This window comes from Gopherus evgoodei, chromosome 3 (genome assembly GCF_007399415.2).
Source record: "Gopherus evgoodei ecotype Sinaloan lineage chromosome 3, rGopEvg1_v1.p, whole genome shotgun sequence".
Lineage (NCBI taxonomy): Eukaryota > Metazoa > Chordata > Testudines > Testudinidae > Gopherus > Gopherus evgoodei.
The window spans coordinates 10,316,372-10,341,412 of NC_044324.1; the positions used below are offsets into that span (position 1 = coordinate 10,316,372).

A 25,041-nucleotide genomic window follows, 5' to 3' on the forward strand; every position below is an offset into this window, starting at 1 on the left:
CTGTGCCCACCAGCCTCCCCTGGAGCCCTGCCCACCCTCTGGGAAGCACCAGAAGGGAAGTGGGCTGGAAGAGGCTCCTGCAAATAAACAAACACTGCCCCCAGCCCCCCACCACCAGAACACTCTTATCCAGGGAAGAAACCCAGGAGTCCTGGGGGAGAGCTGGACACCTGCCCTCGGTCCAGGGGCACCACCGCCTGCTGACAGCAGAGTCCCCAGGCTGCCCCTGAGATCTCACCATTCCTGAGAGGGTTTTTTGCCCCCTTGCCCTCTGCCACTGCTGGCAGGGTTCAGCTGCTGTCTCTCACCCCTGCAATGGCTGGGGCTGGCCCGAGGGCGCTCTCGCGGAATTACAGATCTCTTTAGAGAGGGCATCTCCATGTGCGAGGCGTGCCAGGACAGGTGCGAGGCGTGCCAGGAGGAAAGTTGAGTCTGAGCTCTGGCCCTTGTGCAGACATATGAGCGGGGCGTCTTTGTGGCCGTACCACGGGCTGAGACAGGCTCCGAGGCCACAGTCAGCCGTGGATTACCTCACTGGAGAAGAGCTACGTGCTCAGCACATAACGAAGGTGGTACCTCCATGCACGCTGCATACTGGGGAGGAGAATTAGGGCTGCATCTAATACCTCTCACTGCCTGACTTCCACTTGCTTTAGTGCTGAGGGCTTGGCTACACTCGAAACCTCAGAGCGCTGCCGCGGCAGCGCTTTGAAGTGCGAGCGTGGTCGCGGCGCCAGCGCTGGGAGAGAGGTACTCCACCTCCCCGTGGGGATTAGCTTGCAGTGCTGGGAGCCGCGCTCCCAGCCCTGGGGCACTGTTTACACCGGCGCTTTGCAGCGCTGTAACTTGCTGCGCTCAGGGGGGTGTTTTTTCACTCCCCTGAGCAAGAAAGTTGCAGCGCTGTAAAGCACCAGGGTAGCCAAGGCCTGAGTTTCAGGCCTTGGCTACACTACAGAGTTGCAGCGCTGGTGAGGGGGTTACAGCGCTGCAACTTAGGATGTGTACACACTTGCACAGCACGGCCAGCGCTGCAACTCCCTGGTTGCGGCGCTGGCTGTACACCCGGTCAAGCCTCGGATGTAGAGGATCCAGCGCTGGTCAGCAAGTGTAGACACCCACCAGCGTTTTTATTGACCTCCGTGGCATAAGCAGGTATCCCAGCATACCTTAGAAGCCTCTCTGGTAATCATGCAAACTCCACTGTCCTGGGCTCACCTGACCCCTCCTTTAAATGCCCTGGGAATTTTAAAAATCCCCTTCCTGTTTGCTCAGCCAGGTGTGGAGTGCAATTAATCAATCAATCAATCAGCGACCATGCCTCCACGCACCAAACGAGCCCCAGCATGGACCAATGCAGAGCTGCAGGACCTCATAAGTGTTTGGGGAGAGGAGGCTGTGCAAGCACAGCTGCACTCCAGAAGGAGAAATTATGATACCTATGGGCAGATATCGCAGTCCTTGATGAGAAGGGACCATGAACGGGACGCGTTGCAGTGCAGGGTAAAAATAAAGGAGCTGAGGAGTGCTTACTGCAAAGCTCATGAGGGAAATCGCCGCTCAGGAGCTGCCCCCACAACCTGCCGTTTTTACCAGGAGCTGGATGCCATACTTGGGTGTGACCCCACTGCCAATCCGAGGAGCACGATGGAGAGTTCACAGCAGGGAGAAGTGGGGGAGGGTGTAGAGGAAGGCGACAGTGAGGCTACTGGCGTGGAGGGAGACACCCTGGAGTCCCAGTACACATGCAGCCAGAAGCTCTTCTCAAGCCAGGAGGAGGCTAGCCAGTCGCAGCAGCAGGAAGTTGATGGTGAGGAAGAAACTGAGGATCGTGCTCGGGGTAAGTAGATTTTTATGTTTTGGGAGAGGAGGGTTTGGGTTATGGCTGCCTGCATGCATGCCTAAAAGTGGAATAGCCCATTGATTTGCTCTATCACGTCTCTGTAATCTGCCTTGGTAATCTCTTGAAAAGTTGCAGCCAGAGCGTTTGCAATTTGCTTTCTCAAGTTGATCGGGAGAGCCACCGTGGTCCTTGTCCCGGTTAGGCTAACTTGACCGATCCACTGTGCAGCGAGGGGTGGGGGGACCATGGCTGCACACAGGCAAGCTGCATAGGGGCCAGGGCGGTATCCACATTGCTGTAGAAGACCCTCCCTCTCTTCCCAGGTAACATGCAGCAGTGATATGTCTGTTGAGAATTTAGGGATAATTGAGTGCAGGGCGCCAGGTTCGCGTTTCGCCAGCCCATTGCGCTCTGTTGTTTACCCCCCCGCCCTCCAAGCACATAGCCAGCCACGCGGTGCGCTCCGGTGTTATGCACCCCCCTCCCAGCAGGCATCCAGCACCGCGGTGCGCTCCGGTGTTCCCCACCCCCCTCCCAGCACGTAGCTAGCCCCGTGGTGCGCTCCAGTGTTCCCCACCCCCCTCCCAGCACATAGCTAGCCCCGCGGTGTGCTCCGGTGCTATGCACCCCCCTCCCCGCACGTAGCTAGCCCCGCGGTGTGCTCCGGTGCTATGCACCCCCCTCCAAGCACGTAGCTAGCCCCGCGGTGTGCTCCGGTGTTATGCACCCCCCTCCAAGCAGGCATCCAGCACTGCGGTGCATTCCCCCCCACCAGCAGGACGGCGTGAACGTGTACCAAAGCCCAACCTCCCCCCCCCCAGCAGCTCGCCACCTTCCTGTTCACTACTGTCCCCTGTTCAGGACACCAGCTACTTCCTGTACCCATTGCAGATAAACCCCAGTGACCCATCGGTCAATTCCCACTCCCCAGGGGAACTCGGGGGAAAACCACTCACCCCATTGCTCGCCATGACTTTAGCTTCCCTGCCCTCTCTGTGTTATGTGAGGTATGTGAGAAGGATGCCACCAAAAGTCTAAAAAGTCCTTCACTGTGTGATAATAAACAATGTAGCCTCTGTGTATTACATGGTTCTCTCTCTCTTTTTTCTAGTGACCTTGACTACTGCAGCCGGATCACCGGCCTCACGTAGATTGCAGAACTTGAGACAAAATCCCAGAAAATCAAAAGAGGAATTGATCAAATCAGTTATGAGTCACTACAACAGAGAAAGTAGGAAGACACAGGAATGGAGAGAGAAAATGTATGAATGGAGACAGTGTACATGAATGGAGGCAAACAGAAAGCAGGAGAAAGGAATTGTCTGCCAAAAAAACCACAAAGCAGATGATAAGCCTCCTGGCTCGCCAAACTGAGTCTTTCGAGTCTCTCGTAGCCATGCAGACAAATATGTACCGTTGTAACCCACAGCCCTCCCTAAGCCCTCTTCCTTGTTCCCCAGTATTTCCACAAAACAACTTTCTCCAGCAGCCAGTTCCTTATTATCCCCAGCTGCCCCCAACACCTGTACGAACACCTACCAGCCCTGATAACTATAATTCTTACCCTGTTCACTCCACCCCCATTACCCTGCAGCATAGTAATCCTGAAGTGCAGCAGACATTGAATAGTGATCAAAATAGGACATATTCAAACCTTTGAATGTACAGTCCACCACCCCGACCCCCTTGCCTTTTCTGTACTGTATGCTGAATAAAGGATTTTTTTTCTTTTTCACTACGTTATATTATTGCTGGAAGTGGTAAATATTGTACCCCAAGGTACAGCAAAGCACAGCAAATGCACCAAACATTACTGTTGGCTCTCAGCATCAAATTGCTCCCTTAAAGCATCCCTAATCCTTGAAGCCCTTTCCTGGGCCTCCCTATTAGCCCTGCTCTCTGGCTGAGCAAACTCATCCTCTAGGCGTCGAACCTCGGAGGTCCATTCCTCACTGAATCTTTCACCCTTCCCTTCACAAATATTATGGAGGGTGCAGCACACGGATATAACAGCAGAGATGCTGCTTTCCCCCAAATCTAGCTTCCCATAAAGACACCTCCAGCGGGCTTTCAAACGGCCAAAAGCACACTCCACAGTCATTCTGCACCGGCTCAGCCTGTAGTTGAACTGGTCATTGCTCCTGTCAAGTTTCCCTGTATACGGTTTCATGAGCCAAGGCATTAAGGGGTAAGCGGGGTCTCCACGGATCACAGTGGGCATTTTGACGTCCCCTACTGTGATCTTGCGGTCTGGGAAAAAAGTCCCGGCCCTCAGCCTCCTGAACAGGGCACTGTTCCGAAAGATGCATGCATCGTGCACCTTTCCAGGCCATCCTGAGTAAATGTCAGTGAAACGCCCACGGTGATCCACAAGCGCTTGCAGAACCACGGAGAAAAACCCCTTGCGATTAACGTACTCTGATACCAGGTGGGGTGGTGACAGAATAGGAATATGCGTCCCATCTATTGCCCCTCCACAGTTAGGGAAACCCATTTCTGCAAAGCCATCCACAATGTCCTGCACGTTCCCAAGAGTCACAGTTCTTCTTTGCAGGGTGCGATTAATGGCTGTGCAAACTTGCATCAGCACCATTCCAACGGTGGACTTTCCCACTCCAAACTGGTTCGCCACCGATCGGAAGCAGTCTGGAGTTGCCAGCTTCCAGATTGCAATAGCCACCCGCTTCTCCACTGGCAGGGCAGCTCTAAATCTCGTGTCCCTGCGCCGCAGGGTAGGGGCGAGCTCAGCACACAGTGCCATGAAAGTGGCTTTTCTCATCCGAAAGTTCTGCAGCCACTGCTCGTCATCCCAGGATTGCAGGACTGAGTGCTGGTTTCCCGAGCCCAAAGGTGCCGTTCCACGGTGCTGAGCACGTCTGTTGCTGCCACAAGCAATTGAGTGTCTTCACCGTTAGGCGATTCAATATCATCGTCTGACTCCTCACTGTCATTTTGCAGCTGAAGGAATAGCTCCACTGCCATGCGTGATGTGCTGGCAACATTCATCAGCAAGGTCCTCAGCAGCTCAGGCTCCATTTGTAACAGAAATCTCAGAAATCGCGCTGCAGACTCACAATGCCGCCAAACTGCTCGGAATGTGTAGCAAAGCACCACGGGGCGTTGGAACAGGAAGCGGAAAGACCCGCACACTTCCTTGCCCTTCCCACAAGCCACAGTGCCAAAATGGGACGAGGTGCTCTGTGGGATAGCTGCCCACAATGCACCACTCCCAACAGCGTTGCAAGTGCAGCAAATGTGGCCACACTGCAGTGCTGGTTGCTGTAAGTGTGGCCACTCTGCAGCGCTGGCCCTACACAGCTGTATGAACACAGCTGTAACTACCAGCGCTGCAAAACTGTAAGTGTAGCCATACCCTTAGTTTTCATCAATGTCACTTCACCTGCCAGGGCAGCGCGGCCACCTCTGCTGGCCAGCAGGCGATAAGTACCCCATTCCTTTGTTAGGGACCGTCAGGTGCTTTGAATGCTCACGCCCTGCTAAGCACCACTCTAGCACCACCTCTGTCCCACAACTTACGGTTCAGTTCGGGGCAGACACCACATCCACTGCCTCGTCCTGGGGCTGGAGGAAAGCGCCAGGGGATAGTAGCACTGCTCTTTGCAGGGCTGTTGTAGCCGGGTGGGTCCCAGGATATCAGAGAAACGAGGTTGGGGAGGTAACAGCTTCTGTTGGGGCAGAGACAAGTGCTGGCCCGGGCCACCCAGAGCCCCGGGAGCAGAAGATGAGCTGTGTGTGGCTCAAAAGCATCTCTCCCTAGCAGAAGAGGGTCCAATAGGAGATGTTACCTTTCCAGGCCCACAAGCAATCAGGTCTGGCTGTGTGTGAATGACAACACAGCGCAGCCTGCTGGGACACCAGCTCAGGCCTGGCTCCAAAGGAGAGCAGCCCCTGCTGAGCTTCCCGCAGCCCTAGGTCCTCCTTGGAGCTAGGGTGACTGGATGTCCCGATTTTATCAGGACAGGCCTGATATTTGGGGGCTTGTCTTATATAGGCACCTATTACCCCCCACCCCGTCCCGATTTTTCACACTTGCTGTCTGGTCACCCTACTTGGAGGTCTCCCCCCAAGCTCTGCCACATCCTGCCCCTCCCTCCTCGGATGATTTGAACCCTTCTCCTCCATCAGTCAAAAGCTCTTCCTGGCCAGTTCACCCATTGTACTCATGCCAGCACGGTCCTTCAGTCGCTTCTCTCCCTCCCTGCTGCCCCCAGCACCCCGCTGGGTTTACAGACAGCACAGACCCCGTTCCACGCCTGACGCAGCCCTCAGCAGATAGCAGCTCACGCACGCCTCTTTCTATTTGCATTAGTAGGGACCCTGCTTGGCCCCCCTGCTCAGCCAGGAGGGTGCCCACACCAGGCCCATGCTTCTTGAAAAACTCCTGCGAGGCCCCACCTGTGCCATGAAGGAGACAGGGGCCTTTGCCCTGCCCCCGGGAGAGGGTGGGCTGAGCGAGATAGGCTCGGCCTAGCAGGCCACAGGCCCTGAATGGGGCAGGGGAGTTGAGGGAACTGGCTGCCATCCTGTCAGGTGGGGACAGATGGGTACCTGAGCTCAGAGTGTGCCAGCCACGCACAGCCCGGGCAGGGCGTCTGCAGAGAGATGGCTCTCTGGGACAGCCAGGGTCCAAGCCAGCCTGCGCCGCAGATCAAACGGACGGGTGCCTGAGCTCAGAGTGTGCCAGCCATGCACAGCCCGGGCAGGGCGTCTGCAGAGAGATGGCTCTCTGGGACAGCCAGGGTCCAAGCCAGCCTGCGCTGCAGATCAAACGGACGGGTGCCTGAGCTCAGAGTGTGCCAGCCACACATAGCCCGGGCAGGGCGTCTGCAGAGAGATGGCTCTCTGGGACAGCCAGGGTCCAAGCCAGCCTGCGCCGCAGATCAAACGGACGGGTGCCTGAGCTCAGAGGGTGCCTGAGCTCAGGGTGTGCCAGCCATGCACAGCCCGGGCAGGGCGTCTGCAGAGAGATGGCTCTCTGGGACAGCCAGGGTCCAAGCCAGCCTGCGCCGCAGATCAAACGGACGGGTGCCTGAGCTCAGAGTGTGCCAGCCACGCACAGCCCGGGCAGGGCGTCTGCAGAGAGATGGCTCTCTGGGACAGCCAGGGTCCAAGCCAGCCTGCGCCGCAGATCAAACGGACGGGTGCCTGAGCTCAGAGTGTGCCAGCCATGCACAGCCCGGGCAGGGCGTCTGCAGAGAGATGGCTCTCTGGGACAGCCAGGGTCCAAGCCAGCCTGCGCCGCAGATCAAACGGACGGGTGCCTGAGCTCAGAGTGTGCCAGCCACGCACAGCCCGGGCAGGGCGTCTGCAGAGAGATGGCTCTCTGGGACAGCCAGGGTCCAAGCCAGCCTGCGCCGCAGATCAAACGGACGGGTGCCTGAGCTCAGAGTGTGCCAGCCATGCACAGCCCGGGCAGGGTGTCTGCAGAGAGATGGCTCTCTGGGACAGCCAGGGTCCAAGCCAGCCTGCGCCGCAGATCAAACGGACGGGTGCCTGAGCTCAGAGTGTGCCAGCCATGCACAGCCCGGGCAGGGCGTCTGCAGAGAGATGGCTCTCTGGGACAGCCAGGGTCCAAGCCAGCCTGCGCCGCAGATCAAACGGACGGGTGCCTGAGCTCAGAGTGTGCCAGCCATGCACAGCCCGGGCAGGGCGTCTGCAGAGAGATGGCTCTCTGGGACAGCCAGGGTCTAAGCCAGCCTGCGCTGCAGATCAAACGGACGGGTGCCTGAGCTCAGAGTGTGCCAGCCACGCACAGCCTGGGCAGGGCGTCTGCAGAGAGATGGCTCTCTGGGACAGCCAGGGTCCAAGCCAGCCTGCGCCGCAGATCAAACGGACGGGTGCCTGAGCTCAGAGTGTGCCAGCCACGCACAGCCTGGGCAGGGCGTCTGCAGAGAGATGGCTCTCTGGGACAGCCAGGGTCCAAGCCAGCCTGCGCCGCAGATCAAATGGACAGGTGCCTGAGCTCAGAGTGTGCCAGCCACGCACAGCCTGGGCAGGGCGTCTGCAGAGAGATGGCTCTCTGGGACAGCCAGGGCCCAAGCCAGCCTGCGCCACAGATCAAACATAGCACTTTGACTGTGTCTGGAAACAAACCAGCAGTGAGGGCAGGTTCCTGGCGACAGCACCGCATCCCCCCCGAGACACTGCACCAGCTGGGGCCTCCCAGCGACAGTGCTGGGGGTCGGTCCGGCCCCGAGCGAGGAAGCCAGTGAGGCCCAGGCAGTGTGGAGGGTGCTGGCCTGCAGGCCCAGCACCCGTTCACAGGGGAGTGGAGGCGATGCAGCTCATTCCCAGGCTCTCCTGCTCTGCCCCCCGTCTCTGGGCTTTGCGTGCGGAGACACACGAGGGCGGTCACGGCAGAGCCGCGTCAGACGCAGCCGAGCGGTGAGACCAGAGCCCAGCAACAAGCAGAGCAATGACACGGGTACGTGGGCTCAGAGCCAGGGAGACCCAGCTGCCCGCAGTGCCTGTGCTACCGGTGCAGGCATTAGGCTCTGGGAAAGGCACGAGGCTGGACAGTCAGACGCTCAGGACGAGTTCTGGGGGAGACGTGTGATGGATAGGAGGTGCCGCTCAGCCCTGGAAAGCAGAGGGAACGGGAGCAGGTGCCTGGGAGGGGGGTTTGCAAGGGGCAGATTATTTTGGGGAGGAGAAGCAGGGTCACAGAAGCAACTATTTCCACTCAGCAACTGCCCCAGTGGTAGCTGTGCTATTTATTTTTAGCACCCTCAAGCATGCTTGGCACTTCTGCCCACAGAGCTTACACGCCCAGGTGGCCTGCCAGCCCAGCTGCAAACATCCAGGAGCTTCACAGAGAGTCTAACCGTGCACTGGGGGGCTCCCGGCACCCTTCTCACACACAGGCCCCCCGGATCCAGACGAGGTGGCCCGTGGCTGACTGGGCTGGTAAGCCCCGTGTTCCCAAGACTCATCACGTATGGATAACACTCTGATGGGGAGCCAGAGAGGTTCCTACACACAGCGTGGGGCTAAGAAGCTTTGGCCTTTCCTTACATATGGAGATGGACTGAAAGAGATTTGGGGGAGTGAGCTCCACCCCCCGGGGACCTCTCCCTTCCCCCGCCAACACCTCATCTCCCGAAATCCTAATGCAGAGACTCCCTGTCGTGACAGATCTGCCTGATTAGTGCACAGGGCCCCATTCCCAGCCAGCTCACCCTCCAGTTAGCTGTCAGGGCTCCTGGGCCCTTGCTGTCCTGACACAGGCACCTCCTGCCAGGGCTATCAGCCCCTGCTGAAACCCTGCTGCATGCAGAGGGGATTCGGGCCTGTCTCGGCCCCCCAGTGTCCTGCTCCCAGAACGGGGGATCAGAGATGGAGTGCAGGAAACCACCCCTCCCACAATTCCCTATGAGACCCACACACAAAATGTCACCACCCAGAGCAGCGGATACAACCATCGTGTCGGATTCAAAGCTCCTCTAGTTTGCAATGTAGTGCGCCAGACTGCTCCTGCCAGGGTTAGCTGCTTTGCAAAAGAAGGTCACAAGGAAGCATGTCCCACGTCCAGGCATCCACAAGAGACTGAGCGTCCCGCACAGACTGCGCTGCCCAGCGAGGGCACTGGGGGCTTGGCGCACAAACAGGATCGTCCCGCGCGGAATGCACTGCCCAGCGAGGGCGTTGGGGGCCCGGCGCACAAACAGGATCCCTGTTTAAAACAGTGACGAGTTCCGCTGTTCCCAGAGCTGTGTGACAGCATCACACAGCAAGACGCACTTAAGTATTAAACGACATGCACCAAAATAAGACCAGATGAAATGACTCTGTATGGCAGGCTTGGGAAATCAGGGCATGGGGAGATGGTGCTGCACAGTGAGAAATACCAGATGAGTAACATGGAGCAGCTTTCCGACCCCCAGCTCTGACCCGCCTGGCCATGGTCTGGGGCAGCCTGGCTCCAGTGCCACAAGAGCTGACACCAAATCTCCTCCTTGTTCCAACACGATCCAACAGTGTCACGGGGCCCAGGCAGCCCACAATGCACCAGGCTTCTTGCAAAGGAACCACACACTTCCTGCTGGCACGGCCACGTGGTGCTAGTCGTTTACCAGCAGCCAATGGCTTGGATGCGATTTGCACAAACCAGAACAGAATGCAGCTGCCCGTACCTCCGCAGGGGCTGCCTGCAGGCTCCCGGATTCTGCACACCTCAGCCAGTACTGTCACTTGCCACATTGGGGTGTCTCTCTCCTGGGAAGCAGGGCCCATGCTATGTTCATACACCACTGCCAGCACTGCACAGGTCGTGCCAGGGTGGGCAAAGGCCACAGGGGAGAAGCAGCCAGCCATAGCACACCTGGAGAGGGTGCAGGTGGAGGCCAGGTCCTCGGAAACTGAGGGCTATTCCTCACAGGGAATCAGCAGAGTCACTATTATGCACAAAACAAATACAATGCAGTTAAGCTCCTCGTCTGCACCTCCAGAGAGCAGCCCATTGCGAGGGGCAGACAGGAACCAACAGCCTTTCTGCACTGGTCCAAGGCACCAACCATCTGGGCATCTGTGACATTATTAATATGAACTGGGACCGTATCAATCATTGTTGCAACCAATGTCCTATAGTGGCACCAAATCTTGTACAAAAGGAGGTCACATAACGTGTCTATGAAAAGTTGATGATTTGCTGGTTACGATTACACTACCTGTATGCATTAGGGTGACCAGACAGCAAATGTGAAAAATCAGAACAGTGGGTGGGGGGTAATAGGAGCATGTATAAGAAAAAGACCCAAAAATTGGGACTGTCCCTATAAAATCAGGACATCTGGTCACCCTAGTATGCATGTATCATTTTTGTATTTCAAGTTACAAGTATTGGCTCTGTACTGTCTGTATTTCAAACTTGTGCTGTGCTTCTGGGTGACACCTCAGAAAATTTGGCATCAGCTCTGCCTAGCCTGCTTGATGGCCCATTAAGGACCATCAGCTACACAACTGACCCATTGAGAGAAGGCAGATCCACCTTGTGACTCAGCAAGGCATGCAGGGACATGCCTACAGGCAGAACTCTAAGGTTTTCCCAGGCCATGTGCTGGGTAACTTGTGTTTGGGACAAAGGAAGTACAAGCCGCCTAACAAATGATATAAAAGGCAGCTGCATAATCTCCATTTTGTCTTCAATCCTGCTTCTTACCTCTGGAGGGACTCTGCTACAAATGGAAGCTTTGAAAAAAGGACTGAATGACCCATCCCAGCTGGGGATGTTCCAGAGACTTGATTTGAACCTGCAGTTTACTCCATCGCTGCTACAAGCCAGAACCAAGAACTTTGCCATTACTGTATGGAATTAATTCCATTTAACCAATCTTAGTCTCTATTTCTTTCTTTTTATGAATAAACTCTTAGATTTTAGATTCTAAAGGATTGGCAACAGCGTGATTTGTGGGTAAGATCTGACTTGTATGTTGGTCTGGGACTTGGGCCTTTGGGATCTAGAGAACCTTTTCTTCTTTTATTGGGGAGTTGGTTCTCATAACCATCTGTACCTATAACGGGTGGCACTGGTGGTGATACTGGGAAACTGGAGTGTCTAAGGGAATTGCTTGGGTGACTTATGGTCAGTGGGGTAAGACCAAAGTCCTCTCTGTGTGGCTGGTTTGGTGCCTTAGTAATAAAGGACACCCCACTTTGGGCTGTGACTGCCCTGTTCTGAGCAATTTGTCCTGAATTGTCACTCTCAGTTGTGTCCCACGAGAGGCAGCATGGTTACAAGGGAACCGAAGAGCCATGAGAGAGGAGGGAAGGCCCTTTCACTGATCAGTAACTGGTTAAAAGACAGGAAACAAGGGGTAGGAATAAATGGTGAGATTTCACAGTGGAGAGAAGGATCTTTACCAGGCCTAGTGCTGTTCAACACATTCAAAAATGATCTGGAAAAAGGGGTAAGCAGGGAGATGGCAAAATTTGCAGAAGATACAAAACTCTCCAGATAATTAAGTCCCAGGCAGACTGTGAAGAGCTACAAAGAGATCTCACAAAATTGGGTGACTGGGCAACAAAATGGCAGATGAAATTTGGTGTTCACAAGTGCAAAGAAATGCTCATGGAAAAAATACAAATGGATTCTGAATTAGCTGGTGCCATGCAAGGAAGATTTTACAGTCACCGTGGATAGTTCTCTGACAACTTCAGCTCAATGGGCAGCAGTGGTCAAAAAGGCTAACAGAATGCTAGGAACTATTGAAAGGGATAGAAAATTAGACAAAATGTGATGCCACTATATAAATCCACGGTGCACCCACATCTTGAATACTGCGTCCAGCTCTGGGCACCCCATCTCAAAAACAATAGCGTGGAACTGGAAGAGGTTCAGAGAAGGGCAGCAATGAGGATTAAGGGTATGGAACTACTTCCTTATGAGGACAGATTAAACAGTTTAGGGCTATTCAGTTTAGAAAAGAGAAGACTAAAGAGAGATATGACAGAGGTCTATACAATCCTGACTGGTGTGGAGAAGTGAACAGACAAATTATATTTATCTTTTCACTAGGCCTGTTGATTAATCACAGTTAACTCAGGCGATTAACTCAAAAAAAATTAATCAAGATTAATCGCACTATTAAACAATAGAATACCAATTGAAATTTATTAAATATATTTGGATGTTTTTCTACATTTTCAAATATATTGATTTCCATTACAACACAGAATGCAAAGTGTACAGTGCTCACTTTATATCATTACAAATATTTGCACTGTAAAAATGATAAAAAATAGTACTCAGTTCACCTCATACAAGTATTGCAGTGCACTCTCTTTATCATGAAAGTGTAACTTACAAATGTAGAATTATGTACAAAAAAACTGCATTCAGAAATACAACAATGTAAAATTTGAGAGACTACAAGTCCACTCGGTCCTACTTGTTCAACCAATCACTCAGACAAACAAGTTTGTTTACATTTCCGAGAGATACAACTGCCTGCTTCTTATTTATAATGTCACCAGAAAGTGAGAACAGGTGTTGACAGGGCACTTTTGAAAGGTATTTACATGCCAGATATGCTAAACATTCGTAGGCCCCTTCATGCTCCGGCCACCATTCCAGAGGACATGCTTCCATGCAGATGATGATGTTAAAAAAATAATAAATTAATTACATTTGTGACAGAACTCCTTGAGGGAAGAATTATACGTCCCCCTCTCTGTTTTACCCACATTCTGCCATATATTTCATGTTATAGCACTCTCGGATGATGACCCAGCATATGTTGGGTCATATCAGGGAGGAGGGATAGCTCAATGGTTTGAGCATTGGCCTGCTAAACCCAGGGTTATGATTTCAATCCTTGAGGGGGCCATTTATGGAAGTGGGTTTAAAAGAAAAAAAAAAAAGAGATCGGGGAATTTGCCCTACTTTGAGCAGGGGGTTGGACTAGATGATCTCCTGAGGTCCCTTCCAACTCTGATATTCTATGTTGTTCATTTTAAGAACATTTTCACAGCAGATTTGAGAAAATGCAAAGAAGGTACCAAAGTGAGATTTCTAAGGATGGATTCAGCACTTGACCCAAGGTTTAAGAAGCTGAAGTGCAGTCCAGAATCTGAGAGAGATGAGGTGTGGAGCATGCTTTCAAAAGTCTTAAAAGAGCAACACTCTAATGTGGAAGCTACAGACTCGGAACCTCTTCTGCTGGTGGCATCTGACTCAGATGATGAAAATGAACATGCGTCAGTCTGCTCTGCTTTGGATCATTATCGAGCAGAACCCATTATCAGCATGGACGCATGCCCTCTGGAATGGTGGTTGAAGCATGATGGGACATATGAATCTTTAGCACATCTGGCACATAAATATCTTGTGACGCTGGCAACAACAGTGCCATGCAAACGCCTGTTCTCACTTTCAGGTGACACTGTAAACAAGACGCGGGCAGCATTACGTTCTACAAACGTAGCCAACCTTGTCTGTCTGAGCGACTGGCTGAACAAGAAGTAGGACTGAGTGGACTTGCAGGCTCTAAAGTTTTACATTTTTTATTTTTGAATGCAGTTACTTTTTTGTACATAATTTTACATTTGTAAGTTCAATTTTCATGATAAAGAGATTGCACTACAGTACAATACTATTTCTTTTGTTTTTTATAGTGCAAATATTTGAAATAAAAATAATATAAAGTGAGCTCTGTACACTTTGTATTCTGTATTGTAATTGAAATCAACATATTTGAAAATGTAGAAAACATCCAAAAATAGTTAAATAAATGATATTATATTATGGTTTAACAGTGCGATTAATCACGATTATTTTTTTAATCGCTTGAGAGCCCTACTTTTCACACAATACAAAAAACAGGGGGTCACTCGATGAAATTAATAGGCAGCAGGTTTTATACAAACAAGAGGAAGTATATTTTCACACAACGAACAACTACTCTGTGGAACTCGTTGCCAGAGGATGCTGTGAAAGCCAAAAGTATAACTGGGTTCAAAAAAGTACTGGATAAGTTCCTGAAGGATAGGTCCATCAATGGCTATTAGCCAAGATGGTGAGGAATGCAGCCCCATGCACAGGCCCTAAATCTCTGACTGTCAGAAGCAGGGAGTGACGAGGGGGTGAATTACTCCATAATTGCCCTGTTCTGTACACTCCCCTAATATTCTGATACAGGCCAGTGTCCCATCTATGACACTGGGCTAGATGGACATTGGTCTGACCCATTATGGCAACTCTTATGTTCTTATACCAACGTTAGGGTTTCTTTTGTTCCTAATATACATAAACGCCTTCTTGTCATCCTTAGCCCTGCCAGCCATGGATTTGTCCCTGAATTCTTTAGCTTCCCTCATCAATTTTCCACACTTCATAACATTTAATTTATATCAGTTACTATCTACTATTTGTAAAAAGCAAGAGTCCTGTGGCACCTTATAAACTAACAGAGGTACTAGAACATAAGCTTTCATGGTGGGAGAGATAGGTCAGTGGTTTGCACATTAGCCTGCTAAACCTAGGGTTGTGAGCTCAGGCCTTGAGGGGGCCATTTAGGGCAGTGGTCTCCAAAGTGGGGTGCACAAGAGGATCCTTGGGGGTGTGCAGCAGGAGAAGCACTTTTTCTTTTTTTGCTTCATCAGGCAAGAGTCAGAGCAGCATTATTTTTTTTTTGTGCTTCAGCGTGGCAGAGGGTCCGTGCACAAAAATTTTTTACTGATAGGGGTGTGCGATCAAAAAAGTTTGGAGACCTCTGATTTAGGGAACTAGGGTAAAAATCTGTCTGGGGATTGGCCCTGCTTTGGGCAGGGGGTTGGACTAGATACCTGCTGAGGTCCCTTCCAACCCTGATAGTCTATTAATACGTCTGTTAGTCTATAAGATGCCACTGGACTCTGTCGCTTTTTGCAGATCCAGACTAACACGGCCACCCCGATACTATTTACTATTTGTCTGAATTGCTGCCTTCACTTGCCCACTGTCCTCTTTCCTTCTTGATCGTGAAATTGTGGCTTTGGGGCCATCTCAACCTCTTTTTAAACAACTCCCAAGTTTAACTCATATTTTTCCTACACATCAGTTTTGTTCATCCTCTCTCTCATCTGTGGGGAATGAGCCCCTTCTAGGCACCAAGTACATATATCACTGACTGGGTCTGTCCTCTCTTTGCCCATTCTGAGTGTAATCAGGTCCGGTCACTGGGCCCAAGGCAGCTGCCAGCTTCCAATCCAGGGATCACTTCATATTTCTCTGTCATCATGAAGTCCCAAGTACAGTTACCTTGTGGTAGAAAATTATCATCGTCTATGTTTAGAAACTCCCCTGAGGTTCTACTACCAGCTGCATGAGACTGCCACAGGTCTTCCAGATGTGACCCCAGATGACACCCCCATGTTACGACGCAGCACGATGTGGAATCTTAACCCAGGGAAGGGCTGGGGGCCCCAGCACTGGGCACGTTTACAACTAGGCTAGATAAAACGACAGAAAAGCAACTATAGAAACAACCAGCATTTGCTTTGGAGCAGGGACTACAGAGCCTGGCCTCTGTCAGATACCATGGTGATGGGCCCCACAGAAATGCAGACAGACTGGTTAGAAAGAGGAGTCTGCATGGAACACGTCTACACAATCACCGCTGTCTCCACTTCCTCCTTTGCCATTGTATCTTCCAAGCCACAGGCCATCCTGAGCTAGTGCTCCCCCCTTTCATTCTGGGCTCGTGTCTGGCACCAATACAGGTCTTGAGAGAAGTCATCCCAACCCACCATCCCCAATAATCCCCAAGAGCGCTGCACCCCAGTGCCAGCCCATCCTTTCCACTGGGCATGTCTACACTACGGCATGACATCAGCACGGCTGTAGAGACGCGTTATGCCAACGGGAGAGAGTTCTCATTACTCCACCTCTGGGAGAGGCGGAAGTGATGTCAGCAGGAGCGTGCCTCCCGCTGACATAGCGCGGTGAGGACAGAGCTTTACGCCGATGTAACTTACATCGCTCTGAGGGGTGTTGTTTTCACACCCCGAGTGATGTAAATCACAGTGATTTAAGCAGTAATGTAGAGCAGCCCAGGGTCTGCGGATGCTCTGGGGACAGAGCTGCACTCGCTGCCAGCGTTCCCTGCCAGGAGTACACGTGGAGCCAGCTCAGCAGCAAGGTTACAAAGCAGAGATGGTGCTGCTGTGCCTTGAAAGCATAAGCACAGCACACTTCACATTCCAAGCCTCACAAAAGGAAGGGAGCCACTCTGACAGGCTGGCTTGTTTGATCTGTGTGGTAATTGTCACCTAGCTCAAGAGCTCTCAGTACTCTGAAGGTGAGTGGAAACGCTGTTGTGAATTACACTCCCGACTCAAGAACAACACAGCATGTGCAGCCTAACAGATGATCCGTCACCAGAAAGGCTCCAGGAACACTAAGTCCTCCTCGACCAGTCTGCCCAGACCTGCGTTCAAGGTACATCCTGCCTTCCCCTCCCCTATGAAAAACTCAAAGCTTGTTCAGCGCTGCTTGCGAGTTTCCATGGCTAGTTGGCCAGGCAGCGCTAGCACCGGCTGGGAGGTGCGATTCCCAGCCCGTGCGGGAATTCCAGCCCTGCTCGAGCTGGCTGGCTAACCACAGAGGCACAGGGGGTGGCTTGGACTAGTCACCTGAGTACAATCCCATCTGATGTCCCAGGTACATTCTCAAGGGGCCACCACCCGTGTCCCTGCAGCCGCACTGCTATGTCTGGCTACCCACACTGCCAATCCCACCTACCAGCTGCAGTGCAGACCTACGAACAGAGCATGGAAGGGGCTGGAGCCAGCCCCTAATCCTGAGCTCAGAGGGAGACCTTGGGGGGCCATAACCTCACACTACCCTACTGCAGGGTTCGTGCACCCTCCTCCGCAGCTGCTGGTGCTCCGCTGGCAGAGATGGGACAAGGGCCTGAGCCAGTCTGGCAGTGTCCTGTCCCTCGCCAGCCCTCGCTGGGGAAGGAGACCCGGGAGCTGGGTTCCATGTCAGACTGGATGACAGACCGTGCGGCTGTGAGCAAATCACCTCCCCTCTGCAGCTCTCAGTTCCCCAGGCCTGCAATGGAAGCAAGGGACGCAGAGTCCAACCCTCCAGGGGGTAATTCCCTAACGTAAGTGTGGCCTTGGGCGACCACTTCCCTCCCTGTGCCTCGGCTCCCCCTTGCATCACTGTCCATCTAGCGTATAAAGCATTTGGGGAAGGGGCTCTCCTCACCGTGCTTGCACTGCGGCGGGTTTGGATTGCCGCCTCCAGCTTCTACTGTCCTCCCGTCCTGCCACGAGCCCTGGGCTGGATGGCAAAGGGCTATCAGGAGTTGCTGCAGGAGCCCAAGTCACAGCTGGGAAGAGGGAACCAGCTTCCCAGGAGCTGTTCTCAGATGTGAGCATCTGTCCTTTGCAAGGCTGTGGCTGTCCCTGGAGCCGATTGCAGGCCCTAATTTAACTGCAGCTCCCTTGAAACATGATGAAGCTAGTGGGGGAGATGCTGGGTCGAGCAGGGGCTCCCCAGCACTAACGCAGCGCCAGGCTCAGGATGCTGTGGGGGTTGGGGAGTGATGCAGCACCAGCTTGCTTAGCACAGACAATAGCTACGGCAAAGGCTCTGCAAGTCCCACTGCCAGACACACAGTCCCAAGAGACAGGTCGCAGCACAACCCCTGCCCTAGCAACGCACAATCCGCAGCCGGGGGCGGGCCCCAGTGCTCGGATCTAGACAGGTGTAGAGACACTCCTCAGTGACCACAAGCCGCGTGGGTGCAGGGCTGGAAGAGGAGGGGAGCGTCCATCTGGATCAGCCGGGGGGGGTGGGATTCAGTGGACTCAGGGACGGATGGGGCAGCGTAAGTGAGCAACGAAGGCTTTCGCCAGCAGCCCCAAGGCTCTGCACAGAGCCTGCGGCCAGGCCCGGAAGTCTGGCATGGCTCGCACCCGGCGCTCTTACTCTGCTGACACAGACAGGCCCTATCGTGCAGCAGGCAACCTGGGGTCACGAGACATTAGCCACAGCTCAGCACCCAGTGCAGCTTAGCCCCGTGGCGCATGGAGGGTTAACAAGGACTAGCTGTCACCATGTGCTGTGCTTGTCCACGGGGCTCAGTCCCAGGTAAGCCCAGCCCAGACATGTACATCCTTGAAGGACAGACCGACAGCACATAGGCTTGTCTTGGTGGGTATATATAATCTCCCCAAATAGCCCTGCTCTCCACCCCGGGGTCCAAGCCAACCTGCTCCAGCACTGCTGCCCCCCAGCACTCACCTTCCACACCCCCATGGGAAGACACAGGCTTGGGGGGGGGAATTACTCACATACTGGCCAAAGGGGTCTAAAACTTCCTGAAGGGGGGCCCACGGGGCTAGTCCTCCCCCGGCATTGTCTGGCTGCAGCTCTGCCCTCCCCCTCCCACATAGACTGGGGGGCCTCCGAGGGAGGGGGCAGCAACCGCACGGCCAGTCCCTCCACATACACAGAGTCCAACCACAGTGACTCTGCCCAGTGGACGCTGCCACTCCCATGGGCTGTGCCCATGACGGTGCCATGGGGCGGGCTCCAGGGAGAGGCCACGATGGAGAAGGTTAGAGCCAACCCCCACAACCCTGAGCGGAGCTGGGAGATCCAGGTGGTCTGGTAACCTCCATCCCGCTTCAGTCTCACAGCCTGACACCCAGCCACACACTGTCCAGAGAATCCCCACCCGCCTCGCTGCTGCCCTCCTGTCAACAAGCCAGCTGTCAGGTGGGGACTACATGTCCCAGCATCCCACGCAGACAGGCCGCTGGTCAGAGCAGACCATTGCATTCCGACCTGTCGCCTGGGAGCTGAGCTAGGGCTGATGGCCGCACCCTGGGCAGAGCTGTCTGTCTTCCCCGCATGACAGCGCTCTCCCAGTCCCGGATCAAGGAGTGTCAGAGGCTTCAGTCCCCTTGTGATAGCACAGAGCTTCTGGCATGTCCCGCCTCCCAGTACCCAGGAAATGCCTAGGCTGGTCCTGCAGGAGCACCCAACCTGACTGCTCTTAAGCAGAGGTGCCTGCTGAGCAGCCCCCCGTTCCATTAACAGAGCTAGCTCCAGAGCGCTGCTGGCCATCGGGGCCTGAGCTCCGGCATCTGCACAGCTGGCCCAGTTTCCATGGCTGGAGCTCCTGCTGGCTGCATCCCGGGTTGCAATGAGAGCCCAGCAGAGCGACCACAGGGCTGAGACCAGGCAGTACTGGATTCTAATGCTGGCTCTGCTGCGTTCCCTTGGGCAAGTCATCCCACCTCCGTGCCTCAGTTTCCCTTAGATGAGTGGACAATAATGTTAGTAAACAGGCCCACCAAACAGGGCTCCTTTCAGTATGGCAGGCCAGGCCAGAGCCCAGCACCCAGGGAAGGTGTGTCAAACATGGGCAAGCAGGAGGGGATGGGGACGACTCCTTGGGGTGTTGTCACCTCATGGAGGCTGGAGAGTGTCTGGCAGACACCCCTGGTTGTACCTTTGAAGCTGGAAAGCAGCATGTCTGCCCCGGGGCTCCTATCCTGCTCCACCTCCCCATGACACTGCAGTGCAAGGATCTGCCCTGCCCTGCCTCCTCCAGTGACCACATGCCCCCTGCCACAGCACCCTCATAAGCTTCCTACCACCACCCAGAGGGGAAAGCCCCGGGAACCAGCCGGTTTGCAAAGGACCAACCACAGATGCCAGGAGCCATAGCACAGACTGCTCTGTCACTGCCCAGGGCCAGGCACTGAGGTCAGCGGCACTCGAAAAGGGCTGCTGGCAGGAAAGGGACACAGGACTAGGGCACTGCCCAGCCTGCTATGCCCCGTCATCCCTGCACTGGGCCCGCAGCCCTCCCTCGCACAGCACTGTGGGGGCTGCTGGTGGTCTGCCAGTCACTGAGAGCCCCAGCAGGTCCCACCCGCCGGCTGCGGAGGAGCCCTGAGGCAAGGCCAGCCCAGGGGGCAGAGAGAACCTAGCTCTGCCCCTCTGCCAGGCAGTGTGGGAAGATCTGAGTGGCAATGTAAGGAGGGTTACCTACTTCCCAGCCTGGTGTGACGTTCTCTGCGCCGGGGAATGTAGGGCACCTTGTGAATAATTCATGGCAAAGCTGTCCCTATTTATAGGAATTAGCAGCACCCAGAGCTACTGGAACGGTGTGAATCAGTCACCCAGGCTGCGGCCCGCTCACGGGGACAGTGCTGCTCCGGGAGGCTGCACTCTGCCAGCCTGGCGCGGACATTCCCGCCTCGTGACTCCAGCAGGCCTGGGAGTCAGTCACTTGCAGGGGAAGGTGAGTGCTGCGCAGGCCCTCTGAGAATCAACCCCTTTCAAATTCACCTCCTCTAGGACGAATGGGGGCAGCGCGTTCTGGGCATGCAGCTTCGCCCCAAGCCAAAGAGCCAAGCACTGTTTCAGTTGGTTTCATCAAAGCATAGATCCCCGAGCCAGAGGATCGCGTCCCTGCGTAGCACAGGCCAGAGAGCGGCCCCCCTAATTCCTAGAGCAAATCTCCTAGAGAAACAGCCAGACATCATCTAGAGAATCCACCATGACCCTTGGCAAACTGCTCTCATAGTGAATGACTCCCATTGTTCTTAATGTACACCTCATTTCCAGGCTGAATGGGTTAAGCTTTTCAGCTTCCAGCCACTGGGTCCTGACAGACCCTCCTCTGCTAGACTGAAGAGCCCAGTATCAAGTATTTGTTCCCCATGTAGGTACTTACAGACTGGGATTAAGTCACCCCTTACCCTTCTCTTTGTTAAGTGAGACAGATTGAGCTCCTTGGCTCTCTCGTTAGAAAGCAGGTTTTCTACTCCTTCGATCATTCTCATGGCTCTTCTCTGACCCCTTGAGACCATTCTACTTTTTTAATCAACGCATCATGCAGTAAACACCTTACTCACATCTAAGTACATTACATCAACACTATGAACTTTTATCAACCAGACCTGTAACCTCATAAAGAAAAGACACCCGGTTAGGTAGACAGGATCTATTTCCAAACACCCCCCATGCTGACTGGCCTTAGTCAAATTACCCTCCTCTAATTCTTTATTAACCAAACCTCATATCAACCACTCCGGTAGCTTGCCTGGGATCAACATCAGACAGACAAGCCTCTTATTAGCTGTGTCGGCCTGGTTATCATTTTTAAAAATTGGCACATTAGCTCTCCTCCAGTCCTCTGGAACTTCCCTGAGCACCAAGACTTACTGAAAATCAGCGCTAATGTCCAGCGAGCTCCTCAGCCAGCTCTTTTTAAAATTCTTGGATGCAAGTTATCTGGACCTGCTGACCTCTGTCGCTTCTGTTCAACATCTCCGAGCAATACTGGGGGAATGGGAAGAGTGTTACCTTTACCATATGAAGAGACAGCATCTGCTTTTTCCCCAAATACAGAACAGAAATCTCTGTTGAACACTTCTGTCTTTCCTGCATTATTATTGATAATTCCTCCATTTCCATCTAGTCATGAACCAACATCATGCTTTTTGTTCCTAATATATTTTAAAACCACCTTATTATGCTCCTCTCTGCAGGTCACTGATTTATTCTTGAGTCCCTTTGCTTCCCCTGTCAATCTTCTACAATTCCTCACTTCTGACTTCTATTCATTACTGCTAACTTTTCCTTTCTTCCATTTGATATAAATATATTTTTTATAGCTGCCTTCACTTCCCTGCTAAATCAGGTCAGTTCTTTAACCAATACAGCCAATAACCAATACAGCCTTCTTCCTCGATTGTGACTTTGCGGGCATCTGGTGAGGTGCTCTTAAATAATTCCCAATTATTCACATTTCTCTGCTTCAATTCTTCTTCCCAGCTGATTTGGCTCATAATTGTTTTCAGCTCTGTGAAAATGGCCCTGTTAAAGCACCAAGTGTGTATATTACTGGTCTGGACTTTATTCTGCTTGCACTTTATAAATGTGATCAAGTCATGATCACTTGTACCTAAGCTACCAGTAGCTTTTAGTTCTGCAATTAGTTCCTCTTTACTGGCTAGGACAAGGTCTAATACAGACTTCCTCCATGTTCACTGCAACGCTTACTGAATTAGGAGACTGTCATCTGTACTGTTCAGAAATTCCAGGGATGTTTTAGTTACTGGCGGCATGAGACCTCCTGCACTTGTTACTCCATGATCACGCAGCTATTTCCTACACATTACACATAGGGGCATAAAGAGCCGGTCCTCCTGTTCCCTCATGTCATTTGGGGGTCTGTAGCAGACACCAAGTAATGCCCCATCTTGTGCTCTGTATGTTAGGACATTGATTTACAGGCATTCCAGATTCTTTTCTTAGACTCATAGACTTTAAGGTCAGAAAGGATCATCATGATCATCTAGTCATTGCAGGCCAGAAAACCTCACTCATTCACTTCTGGTTGAGTTGCTGATATCCTCAAATAATGATTTAAAGACTTCACGTGACAGAGACTCCACCATTCACACAAGTTTAAACCAGTGAGTGACCCAGGCCCCAGGCTGCAGAGGGGGGTGAAACCCCCCTATGGTCTCTGCCAATCTGCCTTGGGGAAAATTCCTTCCGAGCCCCAAATCCGGTGATCAATTAGACCCTGAGCATGTGGGTGAGACCCACCAGCCAGACAGCTGGGAAAGAGTTCTCTGCAGCAACTCAGAGCCACTCCCCACCCCTCCATGTCTCATCGCCGGCCGGTGGGGATATTTGCTACTAACAGTTGCAGATCAGCCATCAGAGGCATCACACCATCCCCTCCATGAACTTATCAAGCTCAGCCCTGAAGCCAATTAGAGGTTTTGCCCCCACTGCTCCCCTTGCCTGAGACTGAGACTTTATGGAAGGGGGGGTCAGACAAGAGCAGTCACTGCAGCTTTCAGCAAGCAGCCCAGCAAGAGCGCAGTGGCAATGCCCTAGAGCCCGCCAGCCCCTAGGATGTGGACACACAGCCCCCAAGGAGAGGGGACAGCTCTGCCGGCGCTGAATGGCTGGCAGTGAACACTGAGCTTACGTGGCACCGGCGCCGGGATGGGGCTCTCACAGTTGTGTGTGTGTGTGTGTGTGTGTGTGTGTGTGTGTGTGTGTGTTATGGCGCTCAGCGGAAGCGGAGCAATTGAGACTGAGCAGCAGCCCCAGATCCAGAAGCAGGCTCCCTCCACGCAGGGACCTGAAGTGCACATGCTAACTCCGCGTCCCAGCAGGCCCCAGAACGTTGGGCTGCTTTAAAAAGAAGAGCAACAGCTGTACGCACAGACACATCTGGTTCCAGCTGAGGGATGTAAGGATACCAGGGCAGCCGAGAAAGGAGACTCATCCTGGAGAAAGGAAAACTGACGTACCTGCACCCAAGGGGCTTCTTACAGCCAACTCTTCCCTCCAGCAACTACAGCAAGCTGGGGAAGGGAACAGCAGCTGAGGACTCCCTCCAGCCAGGCCATCTGTGCGCTTGCTACATGAGTCGGCCCAGAAGCGTCTAGTCTCCTTTTGAAATGCCATGCCTAGAGCATGTGACCCAAAGCGGGGCTCGGAGAGTTCAGAAGGGCTCCAGGGCATCAGGTGACGTCCCAGGGACGGATGATTTTTCACTCCACATTCCCCTCCGAACCCCCTAGCGGGGATGGCATGTAACACGTGGCTGGTGCAGCAGGCCTGCAATACAGAACTCTGACACATGCACACCACCATTGTCCAGGGGAAGGTAAAAATAATTTAGATGCCAGTTTAGGGAAATGCCAGACATGGGCGAGTAACCGATACCCACTCGCATTCAGAGAAAAGCAGGAATGCAAAATCCCGAGTGTGATGAAGCAAGTGAGAAGAAGGCAGCTGGGCCAGCTTGACGTGGCTGACGGCAGGGACAGCTTGGATGTAACTCATGCTGTACAAACTCTGCGACTTACGTCCTGAAACCCGAGGCCTGTTTGAATATATCAGCCTGCCCCATGGCATAAGTGGCCTTCCCAGAATTAACACAGCTGCCTCCACGAGAGCCTTAGCCAAACGGACTGTGTTCTGGGGCCTGACAAACTGGTGGGGAACCTTCCCTGGCTGGTTCCCCTGTGCTGACTCAACTCTGCCAGCTTTCATTAAGCTCCTGGTGTGTAAAACTGCACAGCAAAAAAAGCTGACTCAGCTGCTGCTGGTTTTAGCAGGACCTGACAGAATCAGAGAAGTGCAGGAGTGGAAGAGACCTCGACAGGTCATCTAGCCCAGCCCGCGGCACTGGGGTAGGACAACATAATAACTAGACCATCCCTGGCAGGTGTTTGTTGACACATCCAAGTATTTTCCAGGGCTCACATGCAAAAGGAAAAACCCCAGCAGCATCTGGCTCTCAGGGAAGACTTGAGCTCCACCAGCCCAGAGCGAATGACACGTGCTTACCCCCCACCCCAGCCCGGTGCTGCAAGCCCCGCTGCTACATGGGCACGAAGGGGCTGGCTGGCAGCAGGTTCGTTTTTCTTGTTCTCCCTGACAGACCTCTCCAGTCTGGAGGAATTCCCAGCCGGACGCCACGCAAGAACTGTGCTTGCAGGTGTAGCTTAAACTGCAGACGTGAAGCTCTCAACCTCAGAGGAATACAGGGCTTGTGCTATTGACCTGGGACTTGAAGGGAGCACCGCTCTGACGAGACAGCTGTCCGGGTACACCCAGCAGCCTGGGACTGAGGGAACACCCCTCCGACGGGGAGCACTGTCCAGGTACACCTGGCAGCCTGGGGCTGAATGGAGCACCC

At 53.3% G+C, this 25,041-nt stretch overlaps 1 protein-coding gene across 3 annotated transcripts in view; it reads right to left on the bottom strand.

The window, feature by feature from the left end:
- The window catches only part of MAPRE3 (microtubule associated protein RP/EB family member 3), a 101,104-nt gene that overhangs the window by 27,312 nt on the left and 48,751 nt on the right, over nt 1–25,041 (bottom strand). The window contains exon 1 of one of the 3 annotated variants that reach the window (XM_030555040.1): nt 9,994–10,005. The exons of the other annotated variants lie outside the window; for them this stretch is intronic. The gene's annotated coding sequence lies outside the window, so the exon portion shown is untranslated. Of the gene's footprint in view, nt 1–9,993; nt 10,006–25,041 lie in introns of those variants that run through there. 3 annotated transcript variants of the gene reach the window in all.